The following is an 18,545-nucleotide window of genomic DNA, read 5'->3' on the forward strand; positions in this document are numbered from 1 at the left end:
GGAGACACATGGCCACCAGATTGGCACTGTGCCAGTGGAAAGGTCCCTGCTGAAGCCAGGGTGTGTAATTTGACCTTGTAAAATCAGTAACATGGGAAGCAATTACACAGAAATCCAAGCTCCAGCAGGCAAGGCTGCACTCTGCTGCTCTTGGGCAAACGACACGCAGTGAAGGTCGGGACTGAGCTGATGCTGAGCTGGCAGCAGTCCTCAGTCCTCTGGAATTCATGTCCTGTCTTCAGAAAGGAGGAATAATATACAAAAACATCTTCTGGTCATCCTTTTCCATGCTGCCACTCAGCCCTGACCCATTATTTGGGAAATTGCTACTTGAGGAAGGAAAAGATAAATCAGTGTACATTGGAAAAACAATTTGAAACTCTGGCTCAAGGCAGGGAATCGGAGAGCAGACTCCAAACTTTTCTGCTAGTCAAACTTTTCTGCTTGTTTAGTAAAATGGTGTGATATGATCTACTAAGCAGGGGAAGTCAGAGACAAGCTGCCCTGCAGGCATTGCTGGGCAATCTGAAGAGACGCCTGGGAAGGGAATTTCTGGCAGAAAGGACTGGGCTCAAGGAGGTAGAAGTGATCCTTTCTCAGATGTTATTTTCCTTAACTACATTCAGCACCATCTGATGGAGCTCACTGGTCACACCATCACGCTTCCCACCGTGGGGAGATCGTGTGCTACAGACACTTGAACACCAAGAGCTGCTCCTGGAGGCCAAGAAAGCAGCTGGGAAAACATCACAGCCAAGGCAGCTCTGCACAGACACCACCAGACGGGGTCTGGACATGGAGACCCAGCCTCCAATGACCCTGCACCCCACTCCAGGGACAGCACAGCACAGCATCACATCATGGCAGGAAAGCTGATTTTGGGGAAATGGAAAGAGCACCAGCACAAATCACTCCCCACTGAATTGTTCATGGACCTTCAGACACCATCAAAGTCAGGAGCACAGCAGGTTCGTGGCCAAATTCACTCAGTCCATTCTCACACTGGGAGGGGGGAAGGTCAGCAGTAAAGAGATGTTATTCTGTATTTGAAGGAAAGACTCAACCAGAGACCTATTTTTCTTTCTATAAGAGAGTAAATTGGCCATAGCTGCAAATGAACTGCAGGGATCCACTACAAACCAGGATAAAAAATTCATTTTATTTCATTGCAATCAGAAATTTCAGAATTTAAGGAGTAGAAAGTATTGATTTATAATAAAAACACCATTTTATAATCTTATACTTAAGAGTGTCTGCCTGTAAATAAGGAAAAAAAGGACATTATAAGCTTTTGAGGAGAGCATAAGAGTCTAAGACTCAGGGAGACTTCTGGTTCTCTGAAACTCTGAAGTGATCACCTAAACATCTTTTAAACTCTGGCCTGCCTGCATTTTTGCAGGTGGCAGAGATGTTCTTCTTGTTTCTCATGCCCAGACTTCACCCTTCAGAGCTCCACTTGTTCCCTGCACACCTTGAGTCCTGGCTGTCAGTCTTTGCCTTTGTGTCCTGAGCCCCTCTGAGCAGTTTTCATGTCTCTGGGCTACAGTGTCTCTCTCTGTTTCATATCTGAGCCTATCCCTTCCCTTCCATATCTGCACTTATAAGGTATCTCTTCTTTTCTGGTATTACTTACTCCTAATAACTCTATAATTACATTGTGGAGCCCTGTCAAGCTCCCAGGAACAAAGCTCATATGAAGGATGCAAAAATGCACCTCTATCTCAGGGGAAATTGTGCTGTGGCAGAGATGAGGAAGTTGTTTGATCATTACCCTTATCTAGAACAAATTGCACATAATAACTTTTAATATTTTCTATCAGATTTGGTTCCTCACACAGACACAATTTTTTTAAATTAAGCTGTATTTAACTGAGTCATCTAAGTACATCTGAGTCCCCAAAATAAGATACTTAAATGTGCATTAAGAAATAAACAAATCACTAGTTCACTGAATGTGGCCCTTGTTTCACTGCCCTTGACACAGGCTTTAGAACTCAAAACTTTTGTATTGACTTAAGATAAACGCTGCAAGCCCATAAGCAATGCATTGTTCTTATGGTACCCAATAATCTAGTCCTTTTATTTAAATATGATATAAGTAATCCCAGAGCCAATGAAAGCATGGAATGACTAGGTGCTGCGTTCCACAAGGACTGTATTGCATGGAAGAGTTTAACTCCTTATCTGAAAAACAGTTGGCTGTGACCGTATTAACAATTATATTATCAGTTTTCCTTGGCAACATTTATGTGTCAAAATGTATCATGGGTTTCACAGCTTAGTTCCAGAAATAGGCTGTGGTCCGGGTGACATCATACCTTCCTCCATAAAACCCTGTTTTTTTTATTTTTGCTTTTCATCCTTCCATAAACACTTGTACTCCCAGCCCTACGCTGGACCCACTCAAGCCATTAAGGCACAAAGAGCTCTTCCCAGCTCTCAGCATCCCAGCCTGGCAGGAGGGTTGAAAAGTTTGAGGAGTTTACCAAAACAGCGCCATTTGTGCCGGAGAGCCGGAGACTTCGCGGCTCTGCCGTGGCAGGGCAGGAGAAGCGCAGAGGCCGCGTTAAAACCGTGAGCACTGAGCACTGAGGAGGCACCAGGGGCTGTGGGTGACTGAACGGGGCTGTCTGGTGGTTTTCTCTGTGATGTCAAAGGGTAAAAAGGTGTCAGGACAGGGAGGTGCAATCCAGCCCTCCATCCGTGCCCCGCGATGAGCCGCGCGGTCGCTCCGCCAGCGGCGCGGAGCAGAGAGAGATGGTGGAAAGCCAGGAGCAGGCAGAGCTGAAACCCTCCTCTCCAAAGCCTAGCTGGGGTTCTTAAATACTAAGGAACTGGATTCGTACAAAGGAAGCCTCACAAAGTGGCATTGAGAAACTGCATTGCAAAATTCAATTAAGCGAAGTTGCAAACAGCTACGCAACAATGCTGTGTTGGAGTCTGGGTGCCATTTGGGTGATTCACCAGCAAACATTGCACTTTTCAAATTTTTTTTTTAATTTTTTTTTTGTGTGTGTGTGTCTTTTCAATTTTTTCACAAGTGTACATTAAGGAAAAAAAAAACTATAATACTTTTATAGCATTCAAAGAAGAAAGGATATAAGGAATTCTGCCAAGCCTTTCCTTCAAAAGTAATGAAGGATGAAGGATAACTAAAAAGATGTTGTTATGGTCAGTTTTGTGTCTTCACGAAAGAAGCCACAGACCAAAACATTTTCCTTTATTTTGAAGGAGCAGTTTCCTGGATCTCAACACAACTTTTACCTTCAAAATCTAGGAAGTTATAAGATGGGGTAAAAAAAAGAAACCAAACAACCAAAGAAAATACACCACTGAATTGAAGAGTTGTCTTAGGAATCATTCAGGAAAACTAAAACAACTAAGCTGAACTTTGAAATTGAGTGTTTGGACCACATTAAACTCTGGGACAGTGTTACTCAAGTTTTAGCCATTCCAGTTCTGATTTCATTTACTTTGGAAAAGACTGCAGCAGCAGTGAAGTTAAGGCACTCTGTCAGAAGCTGAAGAGAAGCTTTATAACATACTTTAAGATCTTTAAGGGTTTTTTGGAAGCTTCTGTGTACTTCCTCATGCAAACAGCTCTTCACAGGACAAATAGCATCTGAATATTGGGATGTTTCTATCAATTCCTACAGAAGTTTGGAAGTGACACACAGTCCAAAATAAAGATATATTTTAAAATTTCTTGGCTTTTTTTTCTATTCCATTTCCTTTGTTTCCCCCTCCAAAAGCCAGTGGCATAATTAAAAAAAATAAGAGAGAGAGAGAGAGAGGAAGAATACAGTGGAATTGCAGAATAAACAAGATGGCAAAATAATGCAACTATTTTTTAATAAGCTGGGAATTTGCCTCAGTATGCAGTTCTTGGAGGAGAGGAAGTTTCTGTGAGCTGGCCAGATTCCCTGTTGCAGACATATGGACACCTGGAAGAAAAGACAAAAGTTTTATTCTTGTATAATCCTAAGGTTACCTTTTTGTGACAAGGATAAGTACCCCTTATTAAGGAAAGCTTGAAAGATTGCAGAACCTGTAAATTGTAGCTTTTGCTGGTTAAAGGATAAAGAAGCATAAACCTGGGATCTTTACTCTTCCTGTGAATGCAGGATAGCTCCTTTAACATTGATGGAGCTACAGAGCTGGAAAGTTGTTTTTGAGAGGATAGTGCAGCTGGTGAAAGTAAAATACACTGAGAAAAGTGAAGGGGAGATGGGGAGGGAGGGAAAGGGGAAATTCTATAAATAAAACCTATATTTGAGTTAAGCTCTTCTTGATCTTTAATGAGTTATGTTTCCTAAGGGAAGAGAGGAATAAGAGCTGTGATGAGGGAGACAAACACTTGTTGAAAATTCAGGAGATATTTTCCAGGGTCCCAGCCTTGAGGCTGAATGGTAACAGAGCTGGACTCGCCCAAGGGAAAGCACAAGATTAATGAGGAGAGCTAAAAAATCCAGAAGAGAAGAGAGATGCAGACGTATGTTCCTCTCACTGAGACTGAGCATGGGATACTGAAGGATTAGAACCTAAACATTGCTCATGTGTCAACTTTTCTTCAAACCTAAGCTGTGGAAAGCTTCTTAGCCTGGGATGATTTTGCTGGTCTTTCTAAACCTTAATTAGTTAGCTATTAATTCCCTATCATCATTGTTAATTTTAATCTATTAGAGGGAGGCTCAGACCAGCTGAGTGGGAGGGAGCTCTGGAGCACCACAGACTCTGTTCCAGCAACACTTTGCTGTGGGGGTCCAGGACAGGAAGAAGCAGCAGTTGATGCAGTTTATTCTGGGCTCTTTTTTAGGATGAGATGGCTTGAATTATGCCTAAATGTTGGCAATTGGCCTCAGCTGCTTTACAGGGTTCTCTGGTAGCTCTGGGCACTCTTGCTGGGGACATCTGTGGTGAAAAGCAACAGCAAGAGAACCCTCCCTTGATACAGGAGTGCTGGAAATGGACATTCAGTGTTACTTTTGACTTTAAAGGGAGCTGAAATTCAAGAAACAAGTAGGAGAGTGGGGAATTCTCAAACCTTCTTAATGCACCAAAAAGGAAGGGGTGTATCTCCTTCCCTTCCCTTGTAGAGATTTTCCTTAAAATGAAGTTCTACTTTGAGGAAAGCATGTGCTAATGCACATGTGTGGAAGTGTGTCACTCAATCAGGTGTCATCCATCAGTTGTGACATTCCATTTTTAAAGGAAATGTGTTTTGCCATCAGGACTTGCAGCACTAATATTACCAGTAGTCATTTCCATACTCCATGATCTGCAAGTACATTAATTTAACCAGCAAGGCTGCTCTCACAAGGGAGCATGTGTTTATCCAAAGGCAACACAAAAGTCACACAGGCTGCAGGTGTTTTACTGGAGTGCTTCAGAGGCACTTTCTCTTTAGGGGTTGACACAGATGTGTCTGTACATTTCAGAATTCATATTGGCTTACCAAACCTCTTAACATGTGCTTGCTGGGAGGCATTAAAAATATTACCATCCCCCCTGTGAAGTGCTTGGGTAGGCTGTGTATCTGTCTCAGTGCAAGTACAGCTCCTCAGTGCTGCTTGTGTGCCCTTGTGACCAGACTTAAACTCTTTGTGGATGGCCCAGCCTCTGGCACAGGTAAGGATGGGGAATGCAACCACCTAAATCCAGCACTGGACTTTGTTTCTTTCACAGGGCCTGAGAATCAGAGCATCTACCAGGAAAAAGCATCCCCCTTTGCAGTTAGAAATAAATATTTTCATTATATCCCCCAAATATTTGATGAAGGATGAAACACTGAAAAATCTACAACTCTGAAGGCTCTTTCTTCCCACTGGCACTCTGGAAAGAGATGCTGTGGGAACCAGTAGGACTTTAGGTCCACAGAGTCTGTATGTACTTGTCCATGAGACAAGGTGAATCTCTTCATGTTCTGAGTATTGTGAAAAAGGAGGAGGTGGAGCAGAGTGTCCCCTCTCAGAAGGACCCACCCCACTCAGCTGAGCTTGCTAAAAGACACAGCCTCACTAAATCATTAGTTTGAATAGAAACATGAGATGTCCACCACCATGGATGGGTGGGCATTGGTGCAGAAGAGCAGAAAAGGAAGTTTCTGCTCTCCTCTTCCTCAAGGTTTGTTTCACTCTGTGCCAGTGGTGTGCTAGGGCACTTCTGCCCACAGATCATTACCATGGTCCATGGCTTTTTTCCACAGCAGAAGTGGGGATGTAGGGAGCAGGTAGCAGCACTCCTGGTCTGTCTGGAACACTGGATTTCTGCTGTCACACACATCCTGCCCTTGGGTGTCACAAGTCAACTTGTGGCAAGAAAGTGCATTTGTCAAACACATCTGTTGACTTTTCTAAGCAAGTTGCACAAGATGCTCACCTCTAAAAAAAAGGATTGTGTTGCAGCCAACATTGCTATCAGAGCTCAGGAACAAATAAACGTGTGGCTCATCTCCAAGGGGCTTTCCCCCTGTTTCCTCACAATTGACAAAGAAGCCAATGTTGTTTAAGAGTAAGACAGGATGACAAATCCATGCATGTGCTCCACTTTGTAGCTGTCTGAGCCTGCTGCTGCAGAGTTGTCTTAAGAATGACGGCATTATTATAAATTTCCTGGCACAGACATTCCAAACTGATGCCCATTTTCTTCCATCTGCCCTGGGAACTGCAAGGAAAAGAACAGATAATTGTATCCAGGATGGATTAAAACAGGAAAGATCATCTAAAATGATGGAAAAGCTGGTATCAAGCAAAAAAAAAAAAAAATTAAAATAACAATTTAAAATATGAACAGTGGACAGGTTTCTGTGGTGGTACATAAGTGGATGCAAAACTGGAACAATCTCAGTAGAGCAATTGTGCTGTGTTATGTCACAGTATGGCCCCAATTACTTCAGTTCATTCAGTGACATCCTTTGGGATGTCTACAAGAATGAAATAATTGGTTAGGGTATTGATTTCTTTTGCAGTTTGAAATACATATCCAGCAGAGAAAATCTTGACCAATTAGAAAAAAAAAAAAAAAACACAGACCATCAAAGAATCACAGTGCAGTCTTAATGTTTGTCAGGCTTCACCCAATAACAAATGACAAATTAACCATTAACCAAATATTCTATCTCCTTGGGGAGCCTGTCAGGCTTGCAGGCAAAGGAAACTGAGCTGGGCCATGGAGGGATCCCACACATTTTGCTGCAGCCTGAAAAAGCTGCTCCTCTGCCTCCTTAGCTGCTCTCCTGTGTCTGAAACTTCCCATCTCTAGGGAGTCGGGCTGGAAAGGAGTTTGTTGTGGAAGCTGCTGCTGCAAAGTTAAGATCTGATAAGGGGGAGAAACAAAGCAGAGGCAGCTAACAGCTCTCTCCCTCCTCCTGGTTCTGCCACTTACCCCTGGCTGCTCTTCTCCCACACTGTGCATAAGGATGGAGAAATATGGATTTGCAATTGTATGGAAACTCCTTGTAACCTCTGACATTGCTGCCAGCTCCTTGTATCTTAGAAGCCTGCTTAAATTACAATAAAACAGCTCAGAAGTCTGCCCTTGTTCCTCCTGTTTCCTGTAACCAGAATTAAGCTCTGCCCTGACTCCCATAAAAACCATGGGTTTATGAGCTACCTGCACATCAAGAAATTCCTCATGGGAGATCCATTAATGAATGAGAAACAGCAGAACTGAGTGAGCTGGGGAAGAGTCTGCTCCTGGAGGAAAGGTCTGATGGGATCATCCCTGAATGGTGGTGGTGAAGGCTGGAGTGTGCCCTTGGATGTCTCTGTGAAATGGAGCTGGCTGCACACAGCCCTGGGCAGCCTAAGTGAGCTGGGTTGGACATGGTGACCTCCAGAGCCCCCTTCCAACCTCAACCATTCTGTGATTTTGTGAGCCCATTGATGAACTTTGTTTTCTCCAATTTGTGCAATTTCTCACTGCCTTTGTAGCTCATGGCTGTAGCCCCCATTTCCTACACTTAGCAGCCCATTTTATGTATTAGAAAAAGACCTCCCAGCCTCACAGATGTCTTCTGCTGAGACTTGCCCCAAACACCTCTCACCTTGACAGACCTGTAAATCTGATGGCACTCTCCATCCCTCTGGCTTGGGGGGGGAGGCTCTCTGGGGAGATGAAGGACTGGGGACTGGAATATTTTTTCTATTTTGCTTCCTGGGGTTAAATATGTTGCTTTCCCTTGGTTTAGACTGGCAGTGTTCCCACTGACACCCTGGGTGGTAACATGGCCACACTGAATTCAGACTCCCCCTTGGGCTCACTGGAGACAGAATTTCAGCCAGTGGCTTCTGTCGCATTGCCCTGGGTTAGCTCCAACATTTAGGACCTTTGAAAATGACACACAGGAGCCCTGAAGCTCCTCTTCCCACCAAAATAACTGATTTAGAAAGATGTGGTCTTTGACTCCTGGAAAATTATTATCTGGATTCAGAGGGATGCAAATTCTAACAACTGAAGATGATCTGATCTCCTCTATGACTCACTCAATGTCATTTAACTGCAGAATTCTCTAATTCCTTGATTAAGGAAAGTCTTATCTGTAGGCATCTAGTCACCATCTGAAGACTTGAGGAGACAGACAGATAAAAAACACTCCTTCATCTCTTTGCTGTATTTCTTTCTTAGACTTCAGTCTGTTACATCCTCTTTACAACCTGTCAATGATTACAGTAATGGGAGAATATGAAATACAGGGAGAGCTTAATGATTTAAAATCAGAAAGACTGGTATCCCTCAAAGTCAGGGCATGTGAAACTTACCAATATGTATTAGAGTAGTTTTAATTTGGGGAGAGAATTTAAATAGGGTCATTTGGGAAAATAAACAAACTTGCTTTCACATTGCTGAGATTTTGACTTTGTTTTTCAGTTATCAAAACATGCCAGCCAGCTCAGAGACTAATGAGAATTCCACCCACCAAAACCAAATTATGTTCATAATGAGTAGGAATGGTTGAAAATTCTGAGTTTTGAGTGTTTGATAAAAGTGTGTCGATCACTTCATTTTTCAAAGAGGAAGGAATAGATTCTGATGTAAAAATGGCCAAAGACTTTTCCATACCAATTTCCTGTGTAATTAATAACATGTTGGGTTGAGTTTGCTCATTTTTTAAGTACAGAGGTCTTCACAAAAGCTGTGGTTGATCCCAAATTAGGATATGGTCAATATAAAGGTAACACCCAGAGAAAGAAAGCCATAAGTCAGACTGTCTAGTTTATGATAATAAAAAAGTTATTCCCTTTGCACTAATGCTTTGTCTTCACTAGAAGGGAAAAAAAGGAGCTAATTTGAAAAAGACAACCAAAAATTTACTTCAAAATTAACTGGTTGCAGCTCATGCACCAATCCAAACTCTGCCAACATTTGGCTATTTTAGTGTAAAAATATATTTTTTTTTTCCTCCTGTCAAGTCATCTGCTCAGATCAGGAGGAAGATATGGAAAAGGTCAGTAAGGATCAATTTTTGAGGACAGATTTCTCATTAATAAGTGCAATAGACTGATCACCACAGAAAAAATACAATTTAGTGATTGTATCTAAGAAGTATGAATGTTTTTCTTGTCAAATGTCATTCCCTTTAAAACTTGGCACTAGTAACTTACTGCAATTTTCTTTCAAGTGAATTTCAGCTGGGCTGTGACTCTGTGTGTAATCGTTTTCTCATGATGGTAGTAAAATTTGACATATCAACTGTATATTTATAATGGAAATAAACTTCATTATGAGTCCCCAAAGGGATCTGATCTAAATCTCACTGAATGAAAAATGGAAAGACTCCCATTGACTTCTCTGATCTTTGGTCAAACTATTGTAGCTGTAGAATTCTCTCACTTTTCCCCTTTATGCTGTGCTTTTGGAAACCACACATATTTTAAATATGTGCATCCCAGTCATCTCTTGTTGTGTTCCCATTGCCTCACAGAGCATTAGAGGTGCACTTGCAATGTAAAACTGAAAAATCATCATCCTGTTTCTGGGCTGTTTTCTTGGCAGCAGAGCGTACAAGCATGACAGGGCCAAAATCCCAAGTTTACATTAGGCTGCACAGAGCAAATCTCACAGGAAGGTAACTGCTGACTTCTGTAGCATCATGACCACTTCCAGGGGAGAAGAATTTGGCCCCATTTCTGCAAAATAACTGTGGCTTTCCTTAGCAGTCTGATCATGTCATAATTCACTTTAATGCTCATGAATAAGCCCAAGGGCTTATATAATTATTATGCCTGTCTCATCATGAAAGATGGATAAGTCACACCTGAATACAAGAGCAGGAACTTGTTGTTTTGTTTAGATTTTAAACATTTTAAAATCATTATTAAATGAGCAAATTACACATGCCCTGCAGAAGAGAGTACAGGTCAAAGCTCCCTGGGTACTTCTTACTATTCCTGCTATGGATTTTGAAGATAATATTTCATTAGGAGGAAATTTCTAATATTTCATCAGAAGGAAACATTGATTGTGATGAATTTATCTGCATATAATGCAGGGAGTCAAAACCAAAGAGAAGCTCATTGGATATAAACTGCATTCCAGTGGGAATTCAGAATAAGTCACAGATCAATTAATACTTTACTGTAAGCCACAGGATGTCATATTCATGGGGGACCCTAATTATGCAGATATGTGTGTTATTTACAGAAAGGTTTCTGAATAACCCAGATGATCATTTCTAGTCAAGATAAAGTCCCAGGAGCTGGGTCTCCCTAGAGTGGGATGCAGAGATTCCCACATTAGCTGAAACACACATGAAAGTGACAAAAAGTCAAATATTCTATGAAAACAAGTGTCAAGGGAGATGAAGACATATAAACCCTAGGGAAATGGGTAAAAAGGATCTCTTTCACTTCCACAGACTTATACCAAAAACTTTGGAGGTTTGCAAATGGAAGTATTAAAACCCTGGACTGTGGTAAAATGAAGAAGATGCTGTAGACATGGGGTAAATCAAGATTGCTCATGAAGGAAATGTGCCATGCTGGTGGAAAAGCACTCAAGGGCACTGAGGAAGCTGTTTCCAGTCACTCCACACAAATTGCACTGTTCCCTTCCTGCCTCACTGGATACATTCAGACCTTCACTGTTAACTGGTATATATTTAACTTTGTGGGGTTTTTTCTGATTAATTTAATACTTGACCAGATAACTATTACGAACACTGTGAGTACTGGTTGTTGTAGGAACTGAAAAGATTATGGGGCTGCAAAAGGCAGTTTCTTCCTTTTATTTTTCCTATACTCTGTGTTAATGACCTTAATTTTTTTTCTTCTCCAGCCAAATCAGCAGAATTTGTATTAAGATAGGTACTAAATGATTGCATTATTCAAGGCCAGCTCCACTCCTGGGGTCACTGTTACAGCTGACTGACTGTAGAGCTATAGCACCCTCCCTCCTCACAATGAACACGTGACAATTAGAGCAGCTTTACCTCCTGTGAGGAAGAGGACGAGACAAGGGCTGAGTGTTCACATCCTGCCTTCTCTGACTCAGGAAAAACCAAATTTTGAGCTGCCACTCAGGCAACTTCTGCTCCTCTGCTGCTTTCACATGGTCAGTTCACACTGAGATCTACAGCTTTTCTTTCTCTCTCACCCTAATGGTAAATACCATGTCCTCAAGGCTTTGGGAATTACAAATATAAAATCAAAGTTCTCCTTTGTCGCAAAGAAAAATAAATAAAAGCTAAGGAGGCCAGAAGTGCTTGACTGCTGACTGTGCTGATTCAGTTATCCCTGTCAGCCAGGGTCCTGTGCATCCTTCTTTTTCCATGTAAAGGGAGGTTTTAGCTGGAGGATACTTGGGTTGATGCTAATTGACCCATCCTGGCTGCAAGAGCTTTTATCTTTGTGGCAAAGCTAATCCTAAATCAATATCATCCATTCAGCATTTGCTTTCAACCCAGCCCAAAGTGAAAGCTCAGTTTTAGGTAAGGCTGTGCTCTACTTTATGCTGCAATAGTGCTCAGAGAGGCCACACCAATGTTCCTGAAACCAGCCCTCCATAAACCCTTGTGACCTGCTGAAATCCAAGTCAAAATGACACCTCTAGCATCTTCCACAGTATTTAATGAGAAAAACTCAATAAACTGAGTTGATATCAATTATTCCCTATGATTTTCCTCAAAACAGTTATCTCACATTTTGTCTGAATTCTACCCTGTCCTCCATCATACACCAATGAGAACAAAACACAGCTCAGTCCTATCATCTGCCTAATCTTTTTCTACTATTGCAGTCACCTGCCATGGCTGGCCAGCTTCAATCCTTACCTTTTGTCAGATGTTTGCTCTCTTGGTGGAATGTCTTGGTGCACCTTATGAAACAAGCCCAAGGATTTGCAGGAAGCAAAGGGAAATGTCAGGCTGGAAGCAATGGAGGTTCTGGCTGTAAACTCGTGAGGATGGCAGGGAATAAACAGGGGGATTTGTCCCACTGAAATGTTTCAGGCGAGTTGGCAAAACCATGGTTGGCAACTGGGGAGCGCGCAGGTATCAAAGGGAAGGAGGGGTTAAAGGGAGAAAGCCAGGAAAAGAATGTATCCTTTGTGCAGGGAGGTTATGCATTTAACAGATCTCTGCTGAGTTACTTAATAACACACCAGATGCCAGGGTCCTTATGGAAAATGGAATTACTCAGAACTCCAGTGTCAGAGTGTTTGCAGGCATTCCTCCCGCCTGTCCACACTCCTGCCACAATAGCTGGAGTTTTGTGTCCTCTCCTCTCAGGGTTTCTGCTGTGGATGGATGTCATTGTTGTGGCTCTGTTTGCCATGGAGCAAAGGGACATTCAGGTGCCACAAAACATCTGGGGACAGAGCCCTGCCATCTCACCAGTGCTGGAAAAGGGGCAGCTTTTAGTGAACCCTCTCCTCCTGACCACCAGGTCTTGCACTTTACCAGGGGCTCTGAGTAAAGCTGAGCAGGATGAAAATCGTTTCCACTGCACTAATCACATTAAGAATTTCAAGCCTGGATGCCAGGAGCGTGATGAACAAGAGCTAAACCACCTTGATGGATCTTGAAGTTTCACTGGAATTTCCCTTGCCTTGAAAACGGAGTCCAGCCACGATAAGAATTGCCACAGCTTTCTTCACTGATGGACCTTCAAAGAGATTCCTCCTTCAAGGTGTATCAGACAGGAGATTCTGAGGAGAAGGAGGTATTGGGGCTTTGCTGAGGTAGTAGTTAAAATTTTAATTTTATCTCCCATCGTGAACAGAACCAAGCTGCCCCTGTCATGTCAGAGCATTTCAGAGACAGCCGGGCTGAAGCCACCCACTCCACCTCCTGCAATCCTCCCTCTAAAACACTCTGTATCAAAATGGTTTGTGAAGCAGCTGCCCCAAATTCTCCATCAGCACCTGACCTTATTTTTTTCCCTGGCCCAGTATTTCTAGGAGTCTTTACTAATATTAATGCAGGACTAAATATCTGCTCTGACCCTGCTGGGAAACTGATGTTCTGGGAAAGATGGAAAGTGTTTGTAATTTTTAAATCTTCTTTAGTGATTTTTTTTAAATTATTTCTTCATGAGCAACAGGGCATTAAACTGATTAGATGCTTTCTTGATTAACTTCATTGACTCAAAATTGGGCTTTATCCAGAGGAACCAATTTCTTTTCCTCTACCAAGACCAGCACCATCAGCTCTGTCCCTGCTCTCAGCTGGAAAGACTTTTTACCTTCACTCAGGTCCTTCCTCAGGACTTTGATGAAATAAATACCCATCCAGTTATTGTTTGACCTGCAGAGGGTTCCATATGTATCAAGTTTTTATTCTGCAACTCAGAGACCACTTGGCTTTTTGGTTTAAATGTGATCTCGATGTAGGACCAGTCTAATTCTTGCATGATTTTACCAGCAGATTATGAAAGCTGCCAATGGAATGAAAATGGTGCTAATCAAAATTGAAGACTCATCTAATCCCACGTCAACACAGCACTTCAAATAGGCCCTAAAAACCACAGTTGGGTTTTATGTGAAATAGAGAAGAGCATTTACTAAAAAATCAACAGCACAAAATATGTGTGCACTTCAAAAGAGCTGACCCCTGGCCCATCAGCCTGTGGCCACATCCATGAAAGCAGGGAGAGCTGTGTTATTCCTCTGAGCTGACAGACGTGTTAAGAGGCACCTGGGTAATGAGCCAGCACTTTCACTGCTGCTCCAAGCTCGTCTTGGCTGCATCTGCTCAGCAAACAGAGGTCTGTGGGAACAGAAAGGTTCTCAAATTTGTCTGGCTTTTTCCAAGCGCGTTCATTTTTCTCTCTAAATTCCCGAGTCCTCTTCTGAGAGGCTGTCAGAAAGAACAAATGGAAACAATGTTGTTTTACAGATGGGAGGAAATCTGAAGCAGACAGATCCCACCCACTCTACTTGCTTTACCTTCTTCCCACCAGCCCAGTCACAGCTCTGTTTTAAGCAGATCCTCTGCTTGTTCTGCATTTGTGCTGTAGGTGAAGCCTCACTGCTGAGGGAGAGCAAGACTCCCCTGAGTCATCAGATTAAGCACCTGAGTAGTTTAACACTTCCAAGATGCTTTGGAGCAAAGGTGTGAGGATCTAATTTGGTCTTAAATTTCAGTATCTGATTCTATGGGCTCTTGTCTCCAGAGCAGTCAAGAGGAGTGGAACAATGGGAGTGCTGATGAGCTTTCCTCAGGAACTCTGGCAGGGATATTATCTGCCTAATGGGATTAGTATGGTAAATACCTTTACAGTGCAAAGCTAAATAAGATTATTTGGATACCATGAAACAAATAAATAAATAAATACATGATTTCTTAAAGAGTCAGTGTGATTGAAGTATGAATCTCCCTGTCCTCCTGCACTTGGGATCTTATTGCCAAGTGGTCCATGGTCCTTTGCAAAAGAAGGGGTTTTATTAGCTTCCCCAGCCTGTATATTCATTTTACCTCCTCCCCAGCTCCTCACCTCAGCTGACTTAGGGCAGGCACCATCCACCATATCTGGAAGAAAAATAAACAGTCCTTCTGCCCTCATTGTAAAAAAGAAAGTTTAGCTGGCGCTCCAAAGCCCTGAACTGGAAGAAATTGATTGATTTACAGTACAAGTGATCTCATGAGGAGTCCCTTACATCATCAGGTTGTAGATTTAATTCTACTGAAAATAAATTTCTCATCCCCCAAGCATAAATTAATGACTCAGTAATTTACTGAGTCAGTAAATGCTAAATCTTTCAATAGAAGAGAAGAGGTAAAAAAGTATTCTTCAGAGAAGCATTAATGTGTTGCCCTCTTTATTTGGTGCAATAATCACACTAATTAAGGCAATTTTAATTAAATTATTTTCACCTAGACTGACTCCAAAAATTGCAGTTATTAACGATCAGAGCACTAATGGCTCATCTATGCTGCAGTGGGTTTTAATGACAGCTATGAGAGCTTGCACCCCACAAGATTTTCAGATTAGGCAAGTGGGTGTGCTGCACCCACTGCACTGACAGAAATGTCACTATTGTCCACATTGTTCTTATTCCTACTCTCTCTCCACAATAGCCTAACTCACTGTGTCCTTGCCTTCTTTGTCTAGCTTGACATTTGGTCCCACACCACCCAGTGGTGTCTGGCTGGAGGTAACCAAGTAGGAGTTGGTTGCACTTCAGGTCCTTTTTTCCTTTCTTTTCTAAACAGGTCTGCTTGATAACAGAGCACTGTGGCCCTTCTGAACACCACTGTGGAAAAGAAGCCCCTACCTACATTTTTATGGTCTGTCCACAGATGAAAAGGTGCCTTTACAAGATGTCCTTCTTCGTACTCTAAACATGAAACCTGTAATTAAATAGGAAAAACGAAGTTACCAAGCAGCAGGTACTAAAAAAGCTCACACTTCAATGGTGTTCTGTTTCTAGGAGCTCGGGTTTAGCCTGAAAGGATGGAAATGGTGCAAAAAAGCAGGTCACAGCTATTTCTAGAAATTGTGGAAGTGATTGGAGCCCCTTGACGCCAGGAACTGGAATTTCCAGACAGTAAAGCTGCACTAAGGTAGACTGTATGTGATGCCAAGGAGCTGGCAATTATTATTAACTCAACCACAAGTAAGTGCATTTCAGGTAGGATTAAAAGGTTGAATTAAGACTACAATAGCATGGACAGTCAGCTAAGGAGGGATGTCCAGGCTGGCAAGTCAAGCTCTGCCCATTGGAATGTCCCATGGAAAACAGGCAAAATGGCACAAACAGAGATCAGAATTATTCAGCTCTTGGAGGTCTTACTCTCCCTTTGTTTTGCAAATGAAGGCCCTTCATAATATAGAAATTCTTGTGATTAGACTAGATTAAGTTTTTAATTACTTTTGTAATCTTTCTTAAAAGGAGCCCTAAAATACAACAGTGACTATTACTTAGGTTTAGTACACATTTTACAGCCTTCCTAATTACATGTGTTTCACCAACAGTTATTATGCATAGTCAATTAAACATGCAGTTAAAACACCTTAAATTGCATTCCACGGACAATACTGAGTAAATAAATAATTAGGGATTTATTAAAATGCAAATTCATAACATAAGGAGCAGTTATGAAAGAAGAAAGTATTTTAGTTTATGACTTATTGACCATATCAGCTCTTCTGGTGGGCCCTTTGCATCAATGTGAATGCTGCTGACACCAAAGACACTGCAGCAAGATGGTTTGTGTTGGTCAGTGCCTAATTCCTTCCAGCTTTTAGATCCTGAGGTCTTGGTTTAATGGATTCTAATGGCACAGAAGAAAAAAGGAAGATCTCTACACACAAAAAGTCTTCATAAGATTCTGGAAAACAAACTGTTTCTTTGCCCTTTTATATTTTCTCTGCATCTGTCTTTGTCCATTATTCAAAATTGGTACTTTTTTTTTTTTCCCCTTTCTTTCAGATTTAGCTCAAAGAAAAAGAACCATCCTGTTTGACAGATTTTTTATCAGTGAAGTCTGAGATCAAAGGGAGCTTGGACATCAGAAACTGGCACAAATCCCTTGGGTTGTGATTTTTCAGGCTTCAGATGGCTCCTACCTGATGTGTGGACTCCTGCTTTGGATCCGTGGAGCTTCAGCTGTGCCTCGTGGGGTTTGAGCACAAAACTCAGCAATGGGGCCACCCTGCCTGAGAGCTCATCCAAAGCCACACCAGAGATTATTTTTTAAGGACAAACACATTTTAATCTCTTCAAACATGAGGCATTGGATGTTCACAGGTGAAGGTGTTTTGAAAGTGCTGTCCAGGGAAGTCTTTGCAGTGCTCTGGTTTGTTTTGGGGCCTCTTTTGTCCTGTTTAAATCATGAAGGGACAATTTAGAGCTCGTGCAGTAAAGCATGCGGTATGTGCTGAATGAATTTTATTCATATAAGGAACAGACTCAGATTTCTTAAGCTGATAGTGTTTTCAGTATTACCTTAAAAATCCTTTATACAATGTTTAAAAAAAATTTGAAAACTAAAGTTTCTTATAAATACATTTTTCAAGATGTAGGAGGAAATTTCTGTGTGTTTCTGTTCCTACAAATGATATTGGCATTATTTTATTGACATTGATTCCAGCTTTGTTGCAATAACTTTCTTCTGATGCTGTGGTCTTTGCTATGACTTGGCTAGACTCGCCTAGAAAACCAAAATTAGAAGAAGAGTTGCAGTTCAGAAAATATTTATTGCTATACTAATTACATGTAAAAGTAATTTATACAAATCACATATTGCAAAATTCCTCCAGGAAAAATAAAAAAACCCCACATAGTATTTGGAATAAAACAGCTGGTTACCTTTCAGTTTTATTGGCATGAACACTGTGATTTCATCAAGCCAGCTCCTCAGCTAATGAAAACTAGCAAAGCTCCATTGCCTCCAGTACCCACTGCTCCTACCAGAAATAAATCTTTGGCTCTTTCATTGTATGTGCAAGGCAAGTAAATTTAGGGATTTTTTTTTTTTTTTTTTAAGATCATTGCTTAATGAGGGGAGAAAAAGACAAAAACTACTGGCTGGAAGTTTTCCCATGTAGGGAAGTAACAGACCCCAGGGCAGGCACCTCCCTGTGGTTGGGGGTGGAGGTTGAAATGAAAATGAGGGGTCTGGGATGGCAACTGGGCAATGAGCAGGAGATGATCCCACACCTTGTGCAAAGTGTCCTGCCTATTATTTATTCAGTGTACTGATTGTTATTTTAAGGCTTTTATTTTCTAATTGCTCATGGCTATATCAGAGTGTACTCTCTCTCCCTCTATATATATATATGTATAATAAATATTTGTATCTATCTTTAGTCAGCATAGCTTCCCCTTAATAAAACCAAAAATGCTTCTTAAAGCCTCTGGAAGTTTGGAGGTACAGGCTTAAAGCAGGCAAGCCATGAGGAAAAATAATGAAAAAGGATAAAACAGAACATTGTACATCTACTGTTAGCTCTCCAAGAACTTCAGCTTAATAAGGTTAGAGAGGAAACCCAGCTAATCTTTGTACATTTTTCTTATTTAAAAAAAAAAGGAAAAGCTCCTCACAAAACCATGGGAATTAATGTAACTGGTTTCAGTAAATTAAGGAAATCATGTGTGACATTCTT

The 18,545-nt window shown here is 41.6% G+C and overlaps 1 long non-coding RNA gene across 1 annotated transcript; it reads right to left on the bottom strand.

Moving 5' to 3' along the window:
• Positions 1-1,445: 1,445 nt before the first annotated feature.
• Positions 1,446-12,422, bottom strand: LOC132335435 (uncharacterized). Its single transcript, XR_009488664.1, has 3 exons — positions 12,269-12,422; positions 6,379-6,663; positions 1,446-3,944 (listed from the first exon to the last, which is right to left on the bottom strand). It is a non-coding gene; the product is annotated as an uncharacterized LOC132335435 (long non-coding RNA).
• Between the last annotated feature and the right edge of the window lie 6,123 nt (positions 12,423-18,545).

This window comes from Haemorhous mexicanus, chromosome 17 (assembly GCF_027477595.1).
Source record: "Haemorhous mexicanus isolate bHaeMex1 chromosome 17, bHaeMex1.pri, whole genome shotgun sequence".
Classification (NCBI taxonomy): domain Eukaryota; kingdom Metazoa; phylum Chordata; class Aves; order Passeriformes; family Fringillidae; genus Haemorhous; species Haemorhous mexicanus.